General features: G+C 26.4%; 1 long non-coding RNA gene across 2 annotated transcripts; it reads left to right on the top strand.

Moving 5' to 3' along the window:
- The first annotated feature begins 1,108 nt into the window (after positions 1 to 1,108).
- Positions 1,109 to 3,591, top strand: LOC139874702 (uncharacterized). 2 transcript variants are annotated; one of them, XR_011767892.1, is made up of 6 exons: positions 1,109 to 1,272; positions 1,683 to 1,774; positions 2,812 to 2,829; positions 2,941 to 3,007; positions 3,086 to 3,150; positions 3,324 to 3,591. It is a non-coding gene; the product is annotated as an uncharacterized lncRNA (long non-coding RNA). The 2 variants fall into 2 exon arrangements; XR_011767891.1 differs by having other exon boundaries at positions 1,109 to 1,774.
- Positions 3,592 to 15,022: the final 11,431 nt, after the last annotated feature.

Genomic DNA, 15,022 nt, shown 5'->3' with positions numbered 1-15,022 from the left:
TAGGTCTACTGTCTCATATCGACGATAAAAGATTCTCCCGAATTCGCATCAATCGATACGTTGCAGCCATGATTTTAGAACTAGAATTCTGGACATAAGACGAAAACCCTAACCCCATTTCCAAATATCAAGATCAAGATTTCTTCTACTTTGATCCTGTGTCATTCCTTATCTACAAATTAATAGATTTCTTCCCTGATTTGATCGAGGAAGGAATAGAAGCAAATTTCTTTGAAAAAAGAACGAAGATCTATTCCGATCTCGTAAGAATCTTCACTACGTCGAAATTTCCATTTACTACCCCTCAGAAAAAGATTATCCGAGAAATATCTGAAACCCTGAGGTATACTATCGGAGACCCTGAAGCTGAAGAAGACTATGAATTTCAGACAGTAGTTTCGAAACTTCTATTTGAGCTTAATTATCGCGATGAAGGACCAAGGGACAGAATATCAAACGTCAAAAAGGTTTGGAGAGCTCTAGTTCAACTCTTGGATGACATCAGAGATTTGCAAAAGCGTGACCGATAAATGCTAAGTGAATTCGAAAGATTCTCATTACGATCCGCTGACTTACTCTGGATGGTCAAAGAGTCCTTAGATTCTTATTTCTTTCCTCGTCATTTTTAGAAATTTGTTGTGGGATCCTCGGAACCCCTGTGTAATCGTTAGGATTGTTATAATAAAATGATAATTTTTATTTTATAATAATATAATATAAATATAAAATAAAATAATATATTATCTTCTATTACTATCTTATAAACGGCTATTTGCATGATGTAATAAATAGCATTTTCTCTTCTTTAAAATAAATCAAAACAAAAAAAGAAAAAAGGAGAGAGCCTTTAAGTGATGTCATAAAAAAATTTGTTTTAGAATTAAATTTAATTAATTAATGTGTTCTATTAAAAAATAACTTAAAAATTTATTAAAAGAAAAAAACTGCACGCAAAAAAAAAAAAAAAAAAAAACTTTTCAGTAAAAGAAAATCTTAAAAAAAAAAAGAAAATACTTTGCACGCGTGAAAAGTGACACAGACAATTTTTGAGATTTGCAAAATCACAAGCATTCTAGGTTTCTCCTGTTCCCTTCCATTCAAAATTTGAATCTTCCTCTAAAAGAATGGCGACCAAAAGCAGATGAAATTTCACACTCTGTATTCTTTTTATTTGGAAGCTAGGGTTTTGAGAAATCGCAATTGGGGCTTAACCTAACGCCATGGAGGTGAATTTTCTGCATTTCATCACCATCTTCATCCCTCAAAGATTTGGTAAGAACCCTAATCTTGACTTTTGTTAGTAAGATTTTGATATTGAGTGATTTTGGGTGTATAACAACTGACACCGGTTATAAGCATTGAATTTCTCAATTTAAAGTTTGAATTTAAATCTTTGCCCTCATTCTTCATCTTAAATCATCTCTACAAACTTATTTTCTTTCAGTCATATAAATCAATTCACTCGCCTTTGTGAGTATTATGATCCATTTTTTATGATTATTCTTTCAATTCAAGTTTTTAATGAATCAGTCCATACGAATTTGAAGATTGTGCATTTCAAATATGATATCGTAAGTTAATGGTTTATTTATATTTCTTTGTGTTTTTTAATCTTCATGGTGTTCATGACCTCGAATCTGCATATTGTTCTTTTTCTTGATTTCAATAATTTGTTGGAGTAGATATTTTGTTGAAAATGGCAGCAATAATTCATGGATGGAGTTGAAGCTGGTTCATATGTTGATCTTCAGTCACCCACGTTTCTGCTCACCGGGTATTTGAAAAAATGTCTATTTTTTCTTCAATTAATATGTCTGCCAGTCTTGATAATAAATAGCAACAAATAAGATTTGATTTATAAAAATAGCAATAGATAAGATTCGATTTAATTTTACTTGCTTTAAACTCTAATATAAATCTAGACCAGTTCAAATGTTGAATTGATTTTGAGACAGATGAGTAAAATTTTATTATTAGTGTATAATGTTGAAATGTGAATGATATTGTTAAATCGATTTGATTATACATATAATATATTGTATATATTGCTTCTTGGTTCAGGTAGATATGCTTTTTTTTTTCTTATACACCGCAAGCATCATGTGATGTAGCAAGATGCTCTTCATAGATTCTACAAGAGGTTGGTATTGTTCTTGATTGTTTATGTCGCTGTAGGTTTTTTTTTCCAGCCAATACTTATGAATAGATCGATGCAGATTATACTTTATCATTAATATTTCAAATGGATTAAAGAATTAACTTCCAAGGAAGCAAAATGGGTTGATGAGGCCAAATATTGCCCAGAATGTTTTGATCCAAGTAATTTGTGCTGCCTAATATATATTTATGCCATAAACCATAGTCTGCTATATCTTTATATAGTCATATCTTTGAACAGCAGAGTTGCAATTGGTTAAAAGTTATTTAATACTACAGTTTTCCATACACATGTAATTTTTTTAGGTGGCTATTTGGGTTATAATGTTTTCGAGTAATACAGGGGCATAAAAAACCATGCATATAAACTGTACTGCGAATGCTATACATATATTCATATATAGTAATACAATCAATATTTGCTTTAAAATTGTGACATTACGCGTAGTAAAAAGATTCGGGTCGGGCAAGTAGGTTGATAGATAGAAACATGTTCTGCTTAAATTGTTTTTACATGTCCTCATGGACCTGTGTTGTTGGCCGTTATAATCATGTGGGTGTATTAATTGAATAATTCTATATGACGTATTAGTTACACAATATTTATGAATTGGTTTGTTGTTCACTGACTTTGCTTTTGTTTTGCTTCCACAGATGATTCTGGTGATTTTGGTAAGTCTCACATGGAATAATATTTTGTTCCCAAGGTTGTAATCGTTTTTGATTTTTTTATTTATATCATATATCATATACTAATGGTGATTAAAAAAACTATTGTTACAGATTCATCTAATTGATAAAGATGCCATGAATTTTGGTGCTAATGGTGAATATAAAGTGTATTAAATTTGTATGTGTCAACCCTTATGTGATACAAATGTTATAATTAATCGATGCTCATTTTGTGTAGTATGTCTTTGATTTTCAGGTTGTGCCTATGAAAAGATCTACCTAAGCGGCAGCAGAAGACCAATGTCCCGTTGATGTAGAAAGGTACGTTTGCTAAATTAAAAAAATCATTTATGACTTTGAAATTTGTTGATTTATATGTTAGTAAAAGTGCATTTAATGGTGACTTATAATCGATTATTTTCATCTTGTGGAACGTTAATTAAAGTACTTTGGGGTTCCTATGATCTATCTGAAAGGTTCTGCTTGATTTACAGATGCATATTGTGCTTAAAGATATAGAAGAACATATAGAAGAAAATTAGTGTTGGTGTTTAAAGAGGTTGCAGTATAGAAAATTAAGTTGTCTTGAAAGCATAGGATATGCTCAATTTGCATGGAATTATTATGGATATAGTTTCAGTAATCTATTTTAAAATAATGCATTTTTTATGCACTAAAGTACACTTGGAATGGCTTTTGTACCTAAAGTTTGACTAACTAGAGGTAAAATGTACCCCAAATAGACCCATTTATAAGTTCATGTGTAGCTGATGTATTAGTTCTATATTTATGTTCATGAATTTTTGTTCTTAGTAGTTAGCATTAATTAGTTGGATTCATTTTATGTGCACATATTTAGTGTATGTTCAAAACTTAGATTGGAGATACATATTTAGTTTGTGCACATAAGTTGAATTTTGACCCATTTTGAATTATTGTATGGGCAATTTATACCCATTGATAACTTGAGTTTAGTATACATATTTTGTTTTGATATATACTTGGTGTATAATGAGTATGAAGATATGATTTCAACAAAATTTGGTGAACATTGACTTTATATAGTCAAAGAAAGGAGAAGCATATTTAAATTTTGGAGTGAGTGTATTTGGAACTCTGCTTTCAATCAGGGTTGTAAAAGTCGCGAGTCGGGGACGCATCGGTATAGACCTAAAAAGGACGCGTCGGCCGAGTCGGGGACGCATCGGGGACGCATCGGTCGTTGACCAACGTTGACTTTATTAATAATTTCTTAAATATATATTTATATATGTATAATATTGTTGATTCTGTACCATAAATTTCTTAAATAAGAACTTGAATTTAAATACAATCAAACTTCGAACTCAATTAATGTTACCGAATACATAATTAGTAAGGAGACGAAGAAAAGAGCGGCCCAAAAAATGAAAACAAACTCTAATTTTAAAACATATCACATCTTAACAAAAATTTGACTGATTTTGACTGTTTTTGACCAACTTTGACCGTCTTTAACAGACTTTGACCGAACTTTTAGCTTTGATCGTCTTTTGAGTCGTTTTCAGAAAAAACGGGACGGAGAACCTAAAAAAACGACGCATCGGCCGACGCGTCGGCCAAGTCGGCCGACTTTTACAACATTGCTTTCAATTATATGTAATCAATTTATTTGTAAATTCTTCATTCTAGCATATATGGAATCTATTCATTTTATCCTTTTTACATATAATTGTACTTTATAACTTTATTTGTATGTATACTTATACATAAATTTTTGTTTAATAATTATATAAATATTTTTAACTTAATTATATAAATATTTTTTCTTTCCTTTGTTAAGTTTTTTATTTTGAGACTATGAGTTTAGATAGTACTTTTTTAATTTGGTTGTTATAACTATTTGCTAAAATATTCGTATTTTTTTTTCTTTCAACTTGATCAATTATGATATGTTATCTACATTCTCATTATATAACATCCAAGTTTATGTTAAATAACATTTGTCATCTATAAAATATCATTCAACAATTTTTCCTATACAATCCCGTGAAACCACGGGTCCCTTCACTAGTTTAATTTATATATGTCATAATAATAATAATTTTTGGTTAGGTCCAAAATTCGGCCCATGTGAGTTTATTTAAAAGGAACCAGACTAAAACTGGATGAGGCCCAGTATCAGGCCCGGATCAGTATACACGGGCTGCCATGATTAAGGCTACCAGTGCACACGGCTTGCCAATCAATCTGGCACTCGTGACAGGTCAAGCTTCCAGCTGGGGCCTACCATTTTTTTTTGTTTTACCTTTTTTCTTTCTTTCTTCTTCCTCAAAATTCAAAATAATAATAATAATAATAATAATAATAATAATAATAATAATAATAATAATAATAATAATAATAATAATATAATACATGTACTCCCTCCATTCGGACGACCCATACCAAGCACCACCACCATTAAATCTTGACCAAATCAAGCGATTCGAAGGCCAAAACCTATCCTCTCGCCCCGTCTAAACTCTTTCCCGTGTCCAATTTTGCTTACAAGGTATTAATTGTTGCTTTAAATTCGATTTTATGCTTAGGTTTCTAATGTTCACTTTTCTTAAAATTGATGCTTTATGCTTGTATATGCGGTTAGTTAGGCAATGTGGTTAATAATTGTTAGTTTTTTTGGTACAATTGAGGCTATAGGTTAGTTAGTAGCATAAGAAATTGTTGACAGAGTTTGACTCAAGTATTTGATGGATTTTGGTGAAATTTTTGGATGAATTGTTGTTAGACTAATTTAGTTTAGTACCTTTTTAGCAACTTGTTACTTTGGAACTTCGGATTTTGGCAAAAGTTGTGATAAAAATGTAGTTTTGGAAAATATACGAATCAAGATTTCGGTCAAGACCTATTGTTAAAATGTTTTTAAAACTTAGGATGGCCGAGATTTTAAAATATTACATAGTTAAACATAAAAAATCAATAAGCAGTATGATCTCAAGATACAAGGTATTAATTTCTTACTAATGTGTTCACGCTCCGGGTAAGAAGGACGTCGAGGGGGTGAATTATCCCCATCACCTCCATGACTGGTTGAGCCGAACATAAGAACTACCAAGTATAACAAATACAGCTGCATTATTATAAGTAAAATGAGCAGAACAATGACAAGAATCAATATATATATATATATATATATATATATATATATATATATATATATATATATATATATATATATATATATATATATATATATATATATATATATATATATATACTATTTATATACTATATATACACTATTTATATACTATTTATATATGTTACTTATATATTACTTTTATACTTACATATATATACTTATACTGTGACGACCCGAAAATTTCCGACCAAATTTGAACTTAATCTTTATATGATTTCGACACGATAAGCAAAGTCTGTAATGTTGAGTCTCAAAAATTTTGAACTGTTTAATATATTCAATTGACCTGTGACTATTTTCAACGATTCACGAACCTTTAATTAGAAATAAGAATATACACATAAATAATTATATATGTAAATACTCATCGTATAAATTAAATATTAATTAAATAAAGAGAGTATATTGAATATGAATGATTTCGAACATAAGTTGTCAACGTTAACAAGGTATTGAATGTATACTTTGAGTTATCTGTTTCATTATATATACGTGTAATATAGTGATTACATAATAAAATACTTAAAAAAACATAATTATATATATAGTCGTGTGAATATACAGGATTTCTATACACAATTATTGATTATATGTAGGTATTAAAATATATATATATATATAATAAATAAACAATTACATAGTATATATTATATAATCATCAAATATTACATAATTAATAAAATGTAATATTAATAAAGTAAATTTGATTACAAGTCAAAATCTAGTTGTTGAAATAATATAATTATTATCTTCTTTGTCATTATTAATACAAATATCAATATTTGTATTTATACTGTTATAATTAGAATTAATAAAATTCTGATAAATTTTAAGATCTATCAAAATAAAGATTTTTTTATACATATAAATATTATAATAAGAATAATTGAAATTATAAATTAGTATGAGTTAAATAAATTACTAGTCATTATTAACATTTTTATTATTATCATTATTATTAATATCATTATTAACAATATAATCAATAAATATTATCATTAATAATTATTATTATAAGTATTATTAATTATTGTTATTTTAACTACAAGTTTTATTATTTATTTACGGTTGAATTATACCAAAATTTACTACAACATAATAGGCAAGCATACCTAATCGTATGGTAATATAGTTAGGGTAAATCCGGTTGTTCGTTCCACGGAACTTGATGTTGTTGTGTTTGTATTTATATTTTTATCTTTTTAGATTTTAGAATTTAAGATTTTATGAAACAGTAAAAAAGTAAATAAAAATTACAAAAGTAAAAATAACTAAAAATTAACTAAACGAGGTAAAAACACAATAAAACGGGCTATGTTCATCTAGTTATCGTAATATGTAATGTTTGATATTTTTTTTTATAAATTATGGACTAATTTCTTTATACCAGAAATATTCAACAACTCCACCTAGAGTTCTCTAGCGCAAATATATAGTCAAAACTACCCAACGCAAGTGTCCTTGTCGCCAGGGTCCTAACGATTATAATCAAATATTTCTATAAATAAAGATTTACACTGTGACGCGGTTTTCACTCCTGTCAACAATTATGCTAGTTGTCATTGTACATAATCCACCCCTGTGTCAACTAATTATACAATTTAATTCATCCACTTTGACCACAATGAATGATCAATTACCCAACCCAAATATTCAGTAAATGATTACAACAGACTCCCTATAAACGTCACTAAATGGGACAATCGCAATTACCTAATGAATAAAGAATTTAGGCATTTTAAAATAAGTGTAACAGATTCCAACGAGTTGTCACTCTACTAGATAATCACACCTACTAACTAATTTGATAAAAAGTATTGACAAGAATGTTAAATTGTGTAAACTTTAAATAGAAATATAAATTAATTAACCCAAACCGTTACTTTTTATCAAACACTACAATTATTTAGACTAGATGAATATAGTATTATTTTAGCTACAAAACATAAGAATAATAAAAGAGATACAACTTACAAATGAGTGCATTTCCATTATCTTCAATAGGTTGGAGCTTGAAGTAATACACCCATAAAAAGTAATATTACAGTACAAATACTATACTAAAATTATGAAAATTAATACGGAGTAATTTGCGAACGGAGTATCAGTCAGAGACTGAAAAACTCCTCTTTTGTTTTAGGTTCCTCGAGTTCTGAATTAACCCATTCATTCTTGCAGACATGTACCTAACTTATATATTTTTAATTCAATTGTATCCTGAATTCTTGAACTTAACAACTGATACTGGGGAACATGCCCAACTTTTTAGTATTATTTAATCTTTTGTGCAGTCTGACTCGACATGAATTTGTATCTTATCTGAACTTTTGGGCCTCCACGATTGCGTAGGATAATGAAGGAATGGCCCGCGATCGCGGGAGAGTTAGGTTCTAGAATTCCTTGCTTTGTTTTCTTGTACATTCTGCATCTTGACGTGTACTTCCTTAATCAACAAAATCCGCGCAAGTTTTTGACTCATTTTTAGTGGCACTTTTGAATGCATTCCAGCTTTAGTGGCACTTTTCAATTTTAGTGGCATTTTTGCTCTAATCCTTTGAACTTCGTGCTCTGTCTTTACTTTTAGTTATTTATATAATTACAATAGAAATATAATACAAATACATTTAAAAACCTATTATTTCGGAGAGATATTGTGACTAAATATATGTTCATTTTGAGCAATATCAGTTACTTATATGTTACTTATATATACTTATATATACTTATATATATTACTTACACACACACACACACATATATATATGTAACTGATATATATATATATATATATATATATGTATATATATATATATTATTGTTGTGTAAAATGTTCCTTGTGTATATACGGGTATAAATGCTAGTATTAATATAAATTAAAAATAAAATAAATATATGTTCATTTTGAGCAATATATATTATTGTTTTGTAAAATGTTACGTGTGTATATACGGGTATAAATGCTAGTATTAATATAAATTAAAAATAATATAAATATTAAATAATATATAAATTAATATTAAAATATTATTTAAAGTTAAAATTAAAAATCATATAAAATTTAAATATTAAATAATGTATATAATAAATATAAGTATATATAAGTAACATGTAAGTGGTATAAGTATATGTAAGTAATATATTATATATATATATATATATATATATATATATATATATATATATGTTACACACACACACACACATATATATATATATACATATATATATATATATATATATATATATATATATATATATATATATATATATATATATACTTATACCACTTACATGTTACTTATATATACTTATATACTTATATTTATTATATACATTATTTAATATTTAAATTTTATATGATTTTCAATTTTAACTTTAAATAATATTTTTTAATATTAATTTATATATTATTTAATATTTTTATTATTTTTAATTTATATTAATACTAGCATTTATACCCGTATATACACATGGAACATTTTATAAAACAATAACATTTGATCAATTTTTTTGTCCATTTTAAATAATACCATTTGATCATTTTTCGAAAAATTATTATGTACATTTCAAGACCGATTGTATTTTTATGCAAAATATTTTGTTAATCTCACATGATATATCGAGAACATTTTTTTTTCAATAGGCAAATTTACACACCTTACACGAATATTTTCATAAACATATATTGTATATTTTTTTGGCCAATGAACACGAACTCACATCTTCAAAGTTGTACGGGTCATCTTAATACCGCTAGGCGAGACTATTAACATAATAAATGCTAAGTTATGAGACGACCCGTCCTAATCTATAAGGACGAATACAATAACATATGGATACATTGCGAGGTATTTGACCTCTATATGATACATTTTACAAACATTGCATTCGTTTTTAAAGACAAACTTTCATTACATCGAAAGTTGACAGGCATGCATACCCTTTCATAATATATCCAAACTATAAATGACTTAATAGTAATCTTATTGAACTCAACGACTTGAATGCAACGTCTTTTGAAATATGTATAAAAATCATTCTCTCGATACATAACATTCACATCAATTGGTGGCAATTATCATGTCCACATAATTCAATTGTGGCAATTATCATGTCCACATAATTCAATGGTGGCAATTATCATGTCCACATAATTCAATGGTGGCAATTATCATGTCCACATAATTCAATAATAATCCGCAGAAATTCTGTCTGCATAATAATTCATTCGAGGAATGTTTTGCTTGTGTCTATCTCGTCAAACATTTATAAAAGCATTTCATGTATTCGCAGTTCAAAATATATTTCAAAAGCATTTAGTAAAGCAGTTGTAAAAACAGCGCATGTATTCTCAGCCCCAAAATATAAAGAGTAAAAGGGAGCAAATGAACTCACAATACGATATTTTGTAGTAAAAATATTCATACGAAGAAACTGAACAATGCAGGGTTGGCCTTGGATTCACGAACCTATATCATTTATATATTTATTAACACATATAATGGAAGTCGAATAAATTTACGTATTAATATAACTGTTATTTTAGTAATTCATGTGTTTCATTATTAACTTAAATATATTTATTTTATATACTTTAAATAAATAATTTATAAAATATAGTTTTATTAAGTATATTTTTATATAGCTAACTTTTATTGTAATAAATAATATTAATTGATAATAATAATATAGCTGTAATAATAATAATAATAATAATATTAATAATAATAATAATAATAATAATAATAATACTAATAATAATAATAATAATAATAATAATAATAATAATAATAATAATAATAATAATAATAATAATAATAATAATAATATGAATACTACCTTAAGTAACAAGTTTCCAAAAAGAAATGTCCCAGCCCGGGTTCGAACCCGCGACCTCTTGCTTACACGAAACACCCCTAAACCCTTCCTCTGCTCGCTATTTTTCTGAATTATACTATACAGCGGAAGATTTCTTTCAAACCTGAGAATAAACATGCTTTCAAGTGTCAACCAAAAGGTTGGTGAGTTCATTAGTTTATCATAAACATTCATTTCCATCATTTTAATAGACCACAAGATTTCATATATTTATTTGTACACGTAACCCGAGTACAAAATAACACGCGTAACCCGCGAATTAAAAATCATTCATATGGTGAACGCTTAATAACCGACTTAACTTTAATGCATAGAATATCCCCAAACAGAACCTCTCGTCTGTATAATAATAATAATAATCTCGAAGTACTAAAGCATCCGTACCCCGGATGGGACTTGTCGAGGTCCATAGATCTATCTTTAGGATTCGCGTCAATTAGGGGCCATACCCGTTTCCTAATTATTAGGTTACCAAGCTAAAAATGGGTGATATTCAATATTCATAATCCAGCCATAGAGTGTAGTTTTTGATTACTTGTGTCTATTTCGTAAAACATTAGTAAAATCAGCGCATGTATTCTCAGTCCCAAAAATATATATAAAAAGGGAGTAATGAAACTCACTATACTGTATTTCGTAGTAAAAATACATATGACATCATTGAACAAGTGCAAGGTTGGCCTCGGATTCACGAACCTATATTAAGTATATATATATTTATATGTTGGTCAATATTTGTTTAACAATTTAGGTCAAGTCGTAGTGTATCACAATCCTAATGCTCGAGATTAATCAACAAAAGTCAACAAAAGTCAACTTGATCCAAAATGACTTCCAAGATCTATACATGAGTATTATATATCCTAAATATAGTCGTTTTATATATTTAACAAATTTTATTAGAGTAAATAATATAAATCATTTATTAATAAATAAAAATTTATATTAAAGTTTATATATAATAAAAATATACATTTATATATCTTAATTAATAAAATTTATAAAGTTCACTTAGTATCATAAAAATATAGTGATATGTATTATTAATGTAATTATATTACGTGTGGTAAAAATATCTTTGTATCACATATGTATTTGACAAAATAATATTGATGCTAGCAATAATAAGTAAAAGTTGTATTATTTTGTAATTATTATTATTCTACTAATAAAAATAATAACAATATTTATATTTGCTAAAGATGATATTAATTATGATAAAATGATAATTCTAAACATGATAATCTTGATAATAACGATACTTTTTAATATTAACTGTAATAATAATAATATTTTAAAATAATAATTCTATTCAAAATGATAATTTTTATTAATAATAATACTAAAATGATAATAAAAGTGATATTTTACAATAGCAATGATATTTTTATTAACAATAATAAGTTTAATAAAAATAATAATTTTAATATTAAAAATACTTTTAACAATAAATTAATGATAAAAATAATGAAAAATGATATTTTTATCTAAATCAATATCTTACCATATTTTAAATTTCATCATAATACTCATACTCATTATTTCCTAATCAATTTGTTAAGAGCTTTTAGTCGTCTTTTATATCGCGTTCATAATAATGATAATAATAGTAATTATAATAATTAGATGTTGTTAATATTAGTTTTAATTATAATAATACCAATAAATATTATGATAATATTAATGATAATACTAATAATAACTATTTTAATGATAATAATAATAATAATAATAATAATAATAATAATAATAATAATAATAATAACAACAATAACAATTTTTAAATAATGATACATATATTAATATTAATAATAATAATAATAATATTAGGTAATAATAATAACGACGATAATAACGACGATAGTAATAATAATAATTTTAACAATACTACTAAAATTCAATTGACTATAACGTCTAATCCGTTCATCGAAACCATTCGATATCTAAATCAAAAGTTCTTAAATTTTTGCTAGCTTTTCAATGACGTGCATATCATATACCTTATCTCAACCACATATACAACTAATTCAGGATTCAATATAAACCATCTAGCGACAATATTAAACGTACAAGCATGCATAATCCTAAATACTCGAGCACTAGTCAGGGATACACTAGTAATATATAAAAGTTAAGTTATGAGTGCTCTCGTATCAATATTGAGATTCAATATTGCAGGAAAGGTACGTAGACGCAACGGAGATGATAAACATTAGTTTGACCTCACGAACAAAACTCACAAACCATACCCATAACCTCCATAGCTATAACCCATAATTTCCTTAGCTCTATCCCGCTCATAAAACCCGTTTTTAAACCACTTGGACAGCACTCCGTCGTAATATTTTATGTATACTACTAGTTAATAATAATAATAATAATAATAATACTACTACTACTACTACTACTACTACTACTACTACTACTACTACTACTACTACTAATAATAATAATAATAATAATAATAATAATAATAATAATAATAATAATAATAATAATAATAATAATAATAATAATAATAATAATAATATAAGATTAATAATAATATTAATATATATATATATATATTGTAGATATATTAATTAAATAAATATTATATATATCAGGATAAGATAAATAATTAAATAATAAACAAACATATTACATATTTTTTTTTATTTCATGTAAATTATAGTAATATTGTTTAAAATAAATATAAATAAGATAAGATATTATTTATATATAAAGTTTATTGATAAATAAAAGAAATATGTTTAATTATTAAATATTAAATACTGAATTATGATTGATTAATTTCACTTCAATTTTAAAATTGAAGTCTCAAAACATGCTTCCTATATATAATAAAAGATTTAATTCATTAAATAATTTAATATTTAGTTAATATATATATATATATATATATATATATATATATATATATATATATATATATATATATATATATATATATATATATATATATATATATATATATATATATATATATATATATATATATATATATATATATATATATATATATAGTGGTAGGATCAATGGGGAAGTAACCAATCGGGGGGAAGCGGGGGGAAGCAAATTTAAATTTTTTTTTCGTTTTTTGAAAAAACTTTGTTAACGAACATTATAGATTGGATGAAAATATGAACATTTAATAAAGACACTTTATGATAAATGTTTTTATTTTGGCAGGAAAATGCTCGAAGAAGTAATATATACTCCCTCCGTCCCAGATTAATTGTCCCCAGACAAAAAACACACAGTTTTAGGAAATCCCACTAACTTTATTTCTCCACTAATGAAATATCTTCTCTCTCCAGATCCACCAATGAAATATCTCCTTTCCTTTCTATTTATGGAAGTAGACAATTAATTTGGGACATCCCAAAATGGAATACTGGACAATAATTTAGGGACGGAGGGAGTAACAATTATCGTGTTTTTCGAGCGTATGTTGAGCTTTTAGCTATTAGGGTTTAGCTATTAGGGTTTATAGGGTTTAGATATTAGGGTTTAGAAATTTAGGGTTTAGGGTTTAGATTTAGGATTTAGATTGAGTTTTTAACACGAACGGTTTAGAGTTCATAAACCCAAAACACCAAACCCTAAACCCTAAACCCTAAATCCTAAACCCTAAACTCTAAATCGGGCTAAATTTTTTACTTCACAAAACATGAAAAAAAAAATGTTAACATTCTTCACGAACAATATTATCTTGAATGTTATTTTTGTCGATCGTTTTCCCGCCAAAAGAATAAGATTCATCATGAAGTGTCTTTTTCCAATGTTCATATTTTCATCAATTCTATAATGTTCGTGAACAAAGTTTTTTCAAAAAACAATTTTTTTTTTGCTTCCCCCCGCTTCATTGATCCTGCCCCTATATATATATATATATATATATATATATATATATATATATATATATATATATATATATATATATAATATTAATCATTTTAACTAATTAAATTAAATTAACTAAATTAATTATGCATCTTAAAAATATATTACACTTTTAATCATCAACATAGAGTTTAACAAGGATTAAAACACGTATTCTTGACAAGTTCATCATCAAAACCACCACTTTAACTACAATTTTCGGATTTAAGCTATAAATATTCAAGGAAT

This window comes from Rutidosis leptorrhynchoides, chromosome 1 (assembly GCF_046630445.1).
Source record: "Rutidosis leptorrhynchoides isolate AG116_Rl617_1_P2 chromosome 1, CSIRO_AGI_Rlap_v1, whole genome shotgun sequence".
In the NCBI taxonomy this organism is placed as follows: domain Eukaryota; kingdom Viridiplantae; phylum Streptophyta; class Magnoliopsida; order Asterales; family Asteraceae; genus Rutidosis; species Rutidosis leptorrhynchoides.
This window is presented reverse-complemented; position numbering and strand designations above follow the sequence as displayed.